At 46.8% G+C, this 11,504-nt stretch overlaps 1 long non-coding RNA gene across 1 annotated transcript; it reads left to right on the forward strand.

Annotated features, from left to right (window-relative positions):
• The first annotated feature begins 1,271 nt into the window (after positions 1-1,271).
• Positions 1,272-8,595, forward strand: LOC140217183 (uncharacterized). The gene is made up of 3 exons (XR_011893706.1): positions 1,272-1,371; positions 8,212-8,253; positions 8,402-8,595. It is a non-coding gene; the product is annotated as an uncharacterized lncRNA (long non-coding RNA).
• The last annotated feature ends 2,909 nt before the right edge of the window (positions 8,596-11,504 follow it).

The raw sequence follows: 11,504 nt of genomic DNA on the forward strand, positions 1-11,504 counted from the left end.
TCCTTGTAAACTCCAATGAGGGTCGCTATTGGTTATGCTTGAACAGGAACGATTATCGAACAAAATCAAAATGCTTCAGCCGAACAGCGAAGGTGATTTAAGCCGTACTTCAAAATTTCGAATACTCGGACAGCACTAAAAATTGCAATCATTGCTGCCGCAACCGTGACAACAGAACGTTTCGCTCCTGGCTTTGTTGTACTCGGCTGCTGATTTCATCGCCCTAGCAGCTTTTCCAAACATGTTTGCACGCGAATGCTATACGTGACCGCTCCCACATAAGCCAATTTTTTGTATCCCTGTGCGTACGCTACCTGAGAGCCGCATGATCGCTGTTGCTCTATTGGGCAACTCTTCTTCGTGTATGTGCGATTTGCAAACAAACTAAATAGGCGGACGGAGACCGCCTGGCTTTTGCCGCAGGAGCCTTGTGCTCTGTTAGATATTGCAGTACCGTACTGCACTGTACGACGCAGATTTCGTTGCGGGGTGAGGGGGTGGGGGGGGGGGCATGTGTAATTTTAGGGGTGCGCAAATAGACCTAATCGAAATGTGAATCAAATAGGGTCAGGAATGAATAGAGTCAAATCGAATATCGCAACTTTTAGAATAATGAAAAGCTCTTTTCGCCATTACAATAAAAAGCGACCTTCACGCTCTAGTATGTCCTCAAAGCTGCTGTCAATATGTTGCATATTAGGAATCGTTGTGTATTAGAAGCACAAATTAAGCACTTTATTTACATACCCAGGACTTTCGGAGATTGGGAATGAGCGTGGTTTAGACGGTAAAGTCTTGCTTCTTCAGCAAGGTATCCTTCTCCTATCCTCTGTACGCAACTTCTCATGCTTCATGCGTACTGCACCGTCGGTAATGAAATTTATTGTACTTTTGCTCCAATATTAGGATTCAGCACGGTCATTTAGCAATTTGGAATACTCGAAAACTATTCGAGAAGTATTGGTATTTACGACTGTGCAATATTCTATTCGCTAATTTGAAGTTTCGTATATTGGCATACCAATACTTTTTTTTATTCAGATCAGAAAGGGTTGTTAGAGAATGGGCGCCAAGGGAAGGTAAGCGCGGTGGAGGACGGCGGGAACAGGTAATGCGATGAAATTAGGAAATTTGGAGGCGCAACTTGGTTACCAGCTCGCGCAAGACAGAGGTAATCGGAGATCGCTGGGGAGGCGTCGTCCTACGGTGGCCATCTGAATAGGCTGCCGCCGCTGATGATGATGATTTATTCATTCGTGAATGCAGACACACATGACTCGTGTCCTCGGTGCGTTCGTGACGTGGAACACCGTGGCGTTACTGCTCTGCTGCGGCGGCAACCTGGCCGGTCTACGCTTCCCGCCCAAGTGGGTGAGTGCTGCATTCAAGACGACGGAAGTCGAAGTCGCGTACACACGAACTAAACGCCAATAACGAACTGAAAATGAGCTCAGGGGTTCGATTCCTGACTGCGGCTCCCACTACTGCGTTCATATGTTGTTCGTGTCTTGTTTCTGCATGTTAGAGCCCGTAATTCCAAATAACGCACCAAGCTCTACAATGGCTACGTTTACATGAAACCGACGCGAGCAGGTGCGGTCGGAAATCGGGCTTCCAGAGCCGAGACATCAACGCACTCGAAAGGGGCTTCCGGTTCCCGCAGCCATCTGCAACAACGCTATTTCATGGAGCTTGTCGTAGCATTTGATGATGCTGCATCGCACAGTGCTTGTGTTTGCCTTATCCTTATACCATCCTCGCTGCCAGCGCATATGGCTCGGTGGTCTCACGAAGGTATCAACACTGGCTGGTCCGACCCGTCCGCGTTTACACTCATGCTTCAAAAGGGTCGGGCGGAATTAACCTTTTCGAGCGGTCGGGCTGGCACAGCTTGACTCGAGGCTCGCTCAACCCGACTCGATGGTGTTGCGTGAACTCGACACACCGATTGCAGCCCGACGAATCGACTCGATCCGCTTCTGTCGGGTTTGTGGAAACACAACTGAACGGCAACAGCTAGTGCCAGGTTGCATTGGTTGGTAATGCATAGTTGCCGCCTACAAGACAAAAATGTAGCGAAATATGGAAAACAAACGCCCTAAACGCTGCAGCCATGGGTCCTATAACGTAAAACTCTTCCAATATGTTTTTATTCCAATCCCCTGACGTCAAATTTGCATAACCGCCGACGCAAGCATCGGACGGTGACCCCCAGGGTTGTTGGAACAGACCAATCAAGCGCTATCCTCGTTCATAGGAGGTCACTTTTGTTTGCTTTAAAAACGAATAACATTGCCTACACTGAGCGGCTTGGCTTATCTAATTGGCTTACAAGAGGCGAGGAGCACGCTCAAGTGGAGAGGAGTTAGATTGGGCCGAGCCAGTGCATTGAAAATTGATAACCGGATGAAGAGGGTGGTGCTGCGGCTGCGATTGTTCCGCTTTCCCTTACTTATACCTTGCGGTGGCTAGTCGAAAATCGCGGATGCACGCAACGTAAGCTTAAGAATGACGCTAAAACGGAACCTCAGGAAAGCAGAGTTGGCAGAACGAGGTCGTAAACGTGCCGAAAGTCCTCGAAAACGTTACAGGCCACGCAAAAAGATTTATTGTACGAAAATAAACCCATGCTCTCCGGCAGGTGCGACTAGCCAGTGCCTGAGCGATTGATGGCAGCTATCTTTTATTCCTTCCGGAACGAGACTGCCTGGGGCTATTCAGAAAAAAACCCCGGTTTTGTTCGGCATATTAATGCATCTTTATGGCGTACACGTCACTTTGACACGGTGAGTTTTTGTGGTTTGGTGACGACGCGTGACAGGCAGGTGAAGGGGGTGCAGCCGAAAAACTTTTTACCAATAGCCGAGGGCTAATGGCGAAAAGGCGTCGAATCAGAAATAACTATTTTTTTTTGTTCGGTAAAATCATGCAGAATCAGCGTGCACACGTGATATCAAATGGGGAACGACCGCGGTTGTCGTGACGTCGCGTGATAGACAGCCAAAGTGGGGGTGGTGCAAAAAGGTTTTTGACGAATCGCGGAGGGCCGATTGCAGAAATGGAATAGAAAAGTTTGGAATAGTTTTACGTTATAGCGCCCCATGACTGCTACAACATAAAGCTATTCCAATTGCTTATATTTGATGTCCGCCATTTCCGCCCCGCGACTTGTCATAAATTTTCGGGCCTCGCCCACTTCGCTTGCCTTCCCTCGAAGCGACAATAAACGCGGAATACACCATATCAAAATGAGATGTACGCACTGTTTATGCTAGAATAGGCCGCGCATAAAAGAAAATCCGATTGTACGCTTTCTCGCTGTCAGCCCTCCGCTAATGATGAAAAATTTTCAGGCCATGCCCATATTGCCAGTCGGTCACTAAACCGCCAAAACTCAGCACGTCAGAGGGACATGTACGCATTAAGATACTTTATTATGCCGAACAAAACTCGGCCCCAATTCAGAAAACCTTGTTATGCTAAAATTGCTCGTAAGAAAATTTCAGCCAATCTGTATGCAAGACGTATTGTTAGCGAATGAGGCTGGCCAGTGGTAAGGAGCTCTTGCGAAAGAAATGCTTTGTGAATTCCGAACCTGGATGCTTTTTACAATAGCCGGATACTGGCCCCATTCCAAAAGGAATAGAATATGGCTGCCTGCTGATCGCTCTGGTACTGGGCGCTCGGAGAGAGCGTTCAGGTTTCTTTGTGTATGATGAAAATGAAGTTCGAAAGGAAATATCCACAGACAGTTATGCATTCTGTGAAACACCACGTACTTATTAACCATATTCCTACGTGCACTGCACTTACGTAAAGCGCTGTTTGCTGCAGCGAATAAAATTCTCCGAGACCTCCGAAGCCAAGGTCTCCATTTGGAGCAAGGCAACCCTCCTCGTAGAGCGGATAAGGTATTTCCACCGTATAGCTGCCATATTGCGAGCGCTGAACGACAAATATGCGATGCGGAAACGATGCATATATCGTTACGGCTTTAAAAATATAAGTACTTGCGTTTATGTGGAAGTGTATTCGAACCACTTTTGCATTGAAGGGATAATAAATGTAACTTGCAATGGCACGAAGTTGTTCAATTACTAAGCCTCTTTGTCTAAATTGAAGTTGCAATGAGGCTAAGTTGCTAAAGATATAAGGATGAGTACAAACTGTTGAAGATAATTATCGAACTGAGCTAATAGTTTTCATTACACTGAATCTCAAGTTAAATCAAATGCAACGTACGTAATAGAGAGAGTCCGACGATATCCCACTGCAAGTTGTAAAAAGCTTTTCATGATGAATATATGGATTTGTTTTGGACTAGTAAAACAAAGGTTTTCGTGCAACAATCAATTGTACTAATATATTTCCTTCTAGGCTTTCTATAGTGACCATCCAACTGGAACCTAAGCTGATCACGCACACTCCACTGAAAGTGTCAGTAACGAAGTGCTTCTAGGGTAGGAGTTGAGGATGGTCCCTGAAGTTCTGCTTCGGGCGTCCAGCAATGAACTTTCTCACCCTCGTCCAGCCGTTGCTATGGCTGCGCCCTCTTCTTTGCAGTTGTAAGGTTGTCAAGCCTTTTCGGCATGCAGAAGACGCCGCTTTGTCTCTACTACTCTTCGGTGAGGTTCCGCTTTGGGGGGTGGGGGGGGGGGGGGCGGCATCCTTAGAAGCCCCGTTGCATGCCGCCGCGATAGTTGAAGAGCCACCGCAAGCTCAGAAAGGGGAAGCGGACCAATCATAGACGCCGGCACCGCCTCCGCATTTCTACCTATCTTGCGTCGCACCGGCACGACTTAGCGCTACCGGGGCCATTCGTGCACGCCGGCGCAACTATCCTCACCCGGTGATCCACTTTCGCTTCCTACAGCTCGGCCATTCTAAAACCCTCTCCGCTTCTGCGTGCTCCTCGCCTCTCCTCAGCTGTTGAAGTACGCAAAACGTGTCAAAGCAATAAATGCTATTCACTTTAAAGCCAAATAAAAAGGCCCACCTGTAAACGAGGAGCGTATTTGATTCGGCTTGTCATAAACCGCCGCGGGTCCGTGCCACCGCTTGCGTCGGCGGTGACATTAATTTCCCGTCAGGTGAGTGGAATAAAATCCAAATGGAATACCTTTAAGTTATATCGCACCATGGGCCCCATAACGAACACCTATCCCAATCTATTTTATTCTTATCTCCTGACGTAAAATTTACGTAACCGCCAACGCAAGCATCAGGTGAGTACCTGCAGCGCTGTTTGAACAAGCCAATGAAATGCTCTCCTCGTTCATAGGAGATCACCTTTATTTACTTTCAAAGTGAACAGCAATGCCTACCTTGGCAGGTTTGTCTCGTCTAGTTGTCTAATTTGTATTGTCTTGTCCAAAGTGGTGAGGAGCACGCCGAAGTGCAGAAGGGTTCGATGGGGCCGGACTAGCGCAGTGAAGTAGCTAATCGGATGAGGGATTGCCGCCGGCGTCTGTGATTTGCCCTCCTCTTCTTAGCTTTCGCGGTTGATAGAAAATCACGGTGGTGTGCAACGGATTGTAAGTGTGCTGCTAAAGCCAGAGAAGCTCTTCTCGATCACGCCTAGTGAACCGCAGAGACCAGTGAAGCCCTGGACTGAGGGACCCACCCACCGCTCAAAACCACTAAGGGAAATAAAGTTTGTACTACTACTACTACTACTACTACTACTACTACTACCACTACTACTACTACTACTACTACTACTACTACTACTACTACTACTACTACTACTACTACTACTACTACTACTACTACCACTTCTTCTTCTTCTTCTTGGAGGGCTGATTGCAAAATTGAAACTTGACGTTATTGAGTCCCATGGCCCATAATGATGTTTACCCGCTGCAGTGTCTTAGTGGCTGCGGGCTGAATCTCGGCCGTGGCGGCCGCATTCCGATGATGAAAATTGATCCGTAGTCCCCTACTACGGCGTGCCTCATTGTCAGAACGTGGTTTCGGCAAGTAAAACCTCAGAATTCAATTAATTAAATGTCTTATTTTTTCCCGCAGTCATTTGCAGAGCTTTCGAAATATGCGCGTGCGTTTGAATTCTACGGCTTCTTCAATATTCCACTTGCGACGTTTCGTCAGAACCAGGAAGTTACGCAGAAGCAGAAACGCGTTACGAATACAAAGCTTGGGCCTTATGTGCGGTTTCCACAATTTTTGAAGCAATAATTACATCCGTAAGTGTCACATCAGTGTGACTGGTCGGGAAGAGGCGCCACAGGTTTTATTCGCCCACACCACGTGGTTTTCAGGATAGTTTGCTGCCCTCTCCTCCGATCTACATCATTGTACATATCGCTTGAAGCTTCATATCTTACATCCAAAGAACGAGGTTCACAGAAGGCGCGCACTTGAAGTAACCAAACAGCGGGCTCAACGTTTCGATGAGGTTTCTAGTCGAAACGTTCACTCCAGCCCACCGCGCGGAGGACTTATTCTTTCACAATTCCGTAGACACCCCAGGAGAATGTCCGCCTCCGCCCTCGGCGTCGGAGTCACTGTGAGGCCCCCTATTAATTCCAAGTGCGATAAGATCGCGGCCGCACGTCGTACGCTGCAGACGCGCGGGAATGTGTTCGAGGGTGAGCCGAGAAGGATGGTGCCTTGATGCGCGGTTTCTTCTCGCGCGCGCCAGGGGGCCGGCTGGGAGGTGAACATACGCTACAAGTCGGGGAAGGGGAAGGTTAGCTTGCGAGGTCTTCTCTTCTAGTTCGGCCACAACTACACACGACACAATTATTTTAAAGCTGATCTGCGGTGAGGGCGAAGTGGCAACCCGAGATGTCTGGTGGCTTCGTGTGCCCCACGCACAGCGCTACTGCCCCTCGTCATAACGCCAGCGTACTGACAGCGAGTGTCCACGGTCACAGAGTGACATGTGTTCATGTTTGCCTGTGCGCGTGACACCATGCTTGCTAATCTAGTTGGTAAGCGAATGTGTGCAACATTTTATACGGCTGTCAAAACTACTGAGCTCACTTCGGATAACTGTTTAATAATTTGCTATAGCAGTCAATGCTTCATCTTTAGGGCGCAACTGCGATTTTCTTTTTACGGTTGGAACAAAAGGTACGGTAAGAACGTTCCAGAAGGGCGTCACCTCGTTCTGGTCACCCATGTGATTTCAAACCTCACATGCGTTAGCTCAACACGTTTAAGCACAGATTCCTTGTCATGTATCATGTCATGTGAAATGTCATGTATTTTGTCATGTGAAATGTATCCCACATGCCGCGGGCAGTTTGTGTGCTATCTGCAGTTTGTTCTAAATAATTTTTGTAACGCGGTTATATTGTACGCTTTCTTATCCTTTGTTACTTTTAAAAAAGCAAATATACACCCTGTAACTACCGGATAGGGCTCACAGTTTCGGGAATGAATGATTGGGAATGGGCTCACCTTTATGACATGAACGAGTAACCGCGCTGTCCCAAAGCGTATTTGAAAACGCTGGATCGTTCCATCGTAGCGCTGGAATGATTTCCTAGCGTAAATCCCGCTTCTCCAGCGCAGTGAGAGCACTTTCAAGTGCTCTCACTTGAAAGTGCTCATTGAATAAAGGGCTCTCACTTGAAAACAAGTGAAAGTGCTCTCCCTTGAAAGTCCCTCATTGCCAAGACATTGAAGAAGCGCTGCCCTGTACGGCTCTAAAGTGCGCTGCTTGTTGAGCAGTTCACGGCGCCTCGATCGTGATGTGCGGCAATAAAACGAGCTGCACTTATTGAAAAAAAAAAACAAAAAGAAATATTAACATTATCGCAAATGAGTGCCGCACGCAACCACAGTGTGGAGGAGATTACATGAAAGAATAAAAAAAAAAAACAGTTACTTCCTCTGGAATAGCACTACGCTTTAAAGAAAAGGGACACTCATACGAGTTTTCTTTTCAGATAGAAAGCTTCGTAGTTGAAGGAAAGTTTACCCTGATGCGGAGATAGCATGCGGGAGCAGGAGAAATGTGTTTTCTTTTTCCAACAACAAAGCCTCCTTTGCGACAAACCTTTATGGGTTTATTCAATGGCGGAGTGCTACTCATGGCTAAATCACAATTTTACAACTTTTAGAACCTTTCACAATCATATTCGTTCCTCTTCCTCTTACTTCTTTGTCAAGAACGAGAGTGAAAGCGGATGTATGGCCAAATGTCTGAACTGGCGTAATCTTTTGTACGTTGCTTTCTTACAGTATACAAACATGGACGCCGATGCGCTTTCCTTCCAACAGCGGGTAAGTACTGCTGGCAGAGCCACTCAACTTTACAATGTTTTTGTAATCCGTATAGGAGTTATTTACCAAAACAGACTTGTCACAAAATGTAGCACAGATGTGTGTCGAACGCCTACAGAGACACGCTCGATGATTTTTACCGTTTCAGACGAAGATAGCAGCAATTGGGGCGCCTATCATCGTACTCGCAGCACTTTGTAAGGTGAGCCTTTGTCCGTAGAAAAAGGATGCTTGAAGGGCGATCAGTCGGTTGCTTTAACGACAACACGTGACGCACGATATAAATAACGTCCAATAGCACCGCCCTATTGTCTATGACGTTGGAGAAAAATTCCAAATACACCCCCGTTAACGGGCATCGCCTGTTGCCGCGCATGCAACTTTGTAGTAAGAGTCAGCGCACCATAAAAGAAAGGTGTGGAGTCTCGGAAGCTGTTACATGGTGTTAAGTGGCATTTAACAGCATTTTACACTGACGTAACAGTTCTGCGGGAACCCACAAGGTGGAGAGAAGTAATTAAGGGAAATTGAGACATCTTCTCGATCGTAGCAAAAGGAAGCCCGTACGGGTTCCGCGAAAGAAAAGCCTCGCAGCTGAAGAAAAATTCGTCCGGGTGCGGGACTCGAACCCGGGACCACTGCGTTTCCAGGGCAGCCACTCTGCCATCGGAGCTAACCAGAAAGCTACCAGATGGCAGGAAGTCGAATTTGTCAAGAACTCGAAGCCACTTGCTAGCCGCCTGGTTAGCTCAGATGGCAGAGCGGCTGCCCCAGAAAGGTGGTGGTCCCGGGTTCGAGTCGCGAACCAGGACGAGTTTTTTAACTGCGAGGCTTTTCTTTCGAGGAACCCGTATTGGTTTACTTTGTAGCAATTGCTACAATTAAGTGCATTTCTCATTTTCCTTTAATTAAGGATTTTACGTGACGCTTCCATAATGCTGGAAGTTGTCTATATTTGAGAGCATTTTATTGTTTCACTTCCATTCAATATGCCACTCTGATCTTTCCCTGTTCGCGGACGCTCGGAGAATATTAGTTACGTTATGTCCTTAATGTGACTTTTAAGGAAAAAAGAAAACGCAGACACATACACCCGCGATCAAAATTTTGCAGACCATGAGCTCAAAAAAAGAAAGAATTGGCACCAAGTAATGCACATATCTTAAAACTTAATACTAATTAAAACTTGGCATTTCAAGCATAACAGTGCATTCATAAGTGTTTAGTTGTCAGTCTAAGTTGCTAAGGTATTTCCTTTTTAGTGTGTTTTTTTCTAGGACCGCGGTCCACATGGTTTTGATGAAGGGTGTCATGCTCGAATAGCAAGCGGCAGAACAACTAATTTGCCTTGTATGTAATATGTCCAATGGTATATCTCTGTCACTGCGGTAATGTTTTGATGTGGTTAATGAATTATTAAGTATGAAAAAGCACGCCCAGATGAAATGGGGGCGTGCAACTAAATACTAAACAGGAGACTAAATTATGAGGTTTTACGTTCCAATACTACTTTCTGATTATGCGACAGGCCTTAGTGGAGGACTCTGTAAGTTTCGACCACCTGGAGTTCCTTAACGTGCACCAAAATCTAAGTACACGGGCGTTTTCGCATTTCGCCCCCATCGAATTGGGGCCGCCGTGGCCGGGCCCGGATTTGGTCCCGCGACCTCGTGCTCAACAGCCCAACACCATAGTCATTGAGCGACCACGGCGGGTAACAGGAAGCTTGATGGACTAAACAGTTAGGCGTTGAAAACGCACACAAGAGAGAAACAGAAAGAACGACAGAAAGACCAGCCATAAACCCAAAGGTCGCAGTGTTGCAGAAGAGAAGGAAGGCAAAAAGTAAAATTTTAGTTATCGCACGATCTGGAGAATGCGCGGCCATGATGAACACGTGCACACTCTCATCGAACAACGGTATAGACGTGGCAGTTTTTTATGAAAGATAATTGAACTCCGGCTTACACACATGCATATCATAATTAGTGCAAGGTTGTTCCTTGGCCGCAAGACCTATAGCTCTGTCACACGGGGAGATGTCATTCAAATCGAATGGCATTCGCATATAATCCCACTAATCGGCATTTACACGGGAATATTTAGTCATTCGAGTGGAATGATATTTGCCATCGAAGGAGTAAGGGGAACTCATTCGCATCCGATTTCAAACGGAATGTATACTCTTGACACCAGATAGACAACAGCGACAGGCAACGCGAAGAAATAATGCATGTATCAGCAAAGTCAGAAGATATTTTTTTAGACTTATAACAAAGAATAATTATTTTTGGCGCAATGATATTTTCACCATGGGCTGTGATCAAGCGTTAGTACTCTTTGCATCAGGAGTCTGTCGCGGCGGTCGGCCATATTGGATGTGTTTGTTTAGCAACGGCAGCAGTGGTGTGGTATACTCTCCTGGTGGTTCGTCGGCGTTTTACGTGCGGTGCCATGACTACAGCTGCAACGGCTGGGGACCCGAAAGGAAAAGCACACTGGAGCCCCGAAGAGACATTCGCCCTTATCAAAATATGGGAACACCATCTCCATGACTTCAGGGCGAAGCGCAACGCAAAAGCGTACCAGTTTATTGTTGAAGAGCTGCTCGATGCTGGCATCAGCACGACTTTGAAGGAGACGAAGACAAAGATTGAGAATCTGGCAAACAAGTACAGGTGAGCGTATTTTGCCAGGAACTGATTTAAGCAGGACTGCGTGTGCAAGGAAGTCGGGGCTGTATAGCGTGCACGTCTCATTGTTTTGTAAGCGCCGATGTGGGTAACTCGAAGCTTTTGCGCCGCTGCGTACAACTTCTGAAAGGAATTATTGCTTCTCGTACATTGTTTGCTTGTTAAAGCGAATAAAGAGAAAGACGCGACGCATGCAGTGGCGCAGGTGGATTAGGTTACGCTATGTTAACTTTACTCTTTCCTTACCACGGCACTAGGCATCGGCCGCCGGTGATTGACGTTTTTGAGCGCCTCTAAAAAAAAAAAAAAGAACGCTGCGCTCCTGGACTCATAGCGCCATATCGGTGATTGTGTATACAGTTTCTGTTTCTGCGCGGTTCACATTTTAACCGCGTGGCGGGGATTTTTAAAGGGCGCGCGAGCTCTAAGATCGAGGTGCACGTGATCGGCGTGATGGCGTCGACATCCGGAACCGCGCGTGCTCGAAAGAAATCAGTTTCGCATGATCCCGACGATCCTAGAAGCGATCTTTTTGACTTTTCGAGCAGTGATGACTCG

This window comes from Dermacentor andersoni, chromosome 4 (genome assembly GCF_023375885.2).
Source record: "Dermacentor andersoni chromosome 4, qqDerAnde1_hic_scaffold, whole genome shotgun sequence".
In the NCBI taxonomy this organism is placed as follows: domain Eukaryota; kingdom Metazoa; phylum Arthropoda; class Arachnida; order Ixodida; family Ixodidae; genus Dermacentor; species Dermacentor andersoni.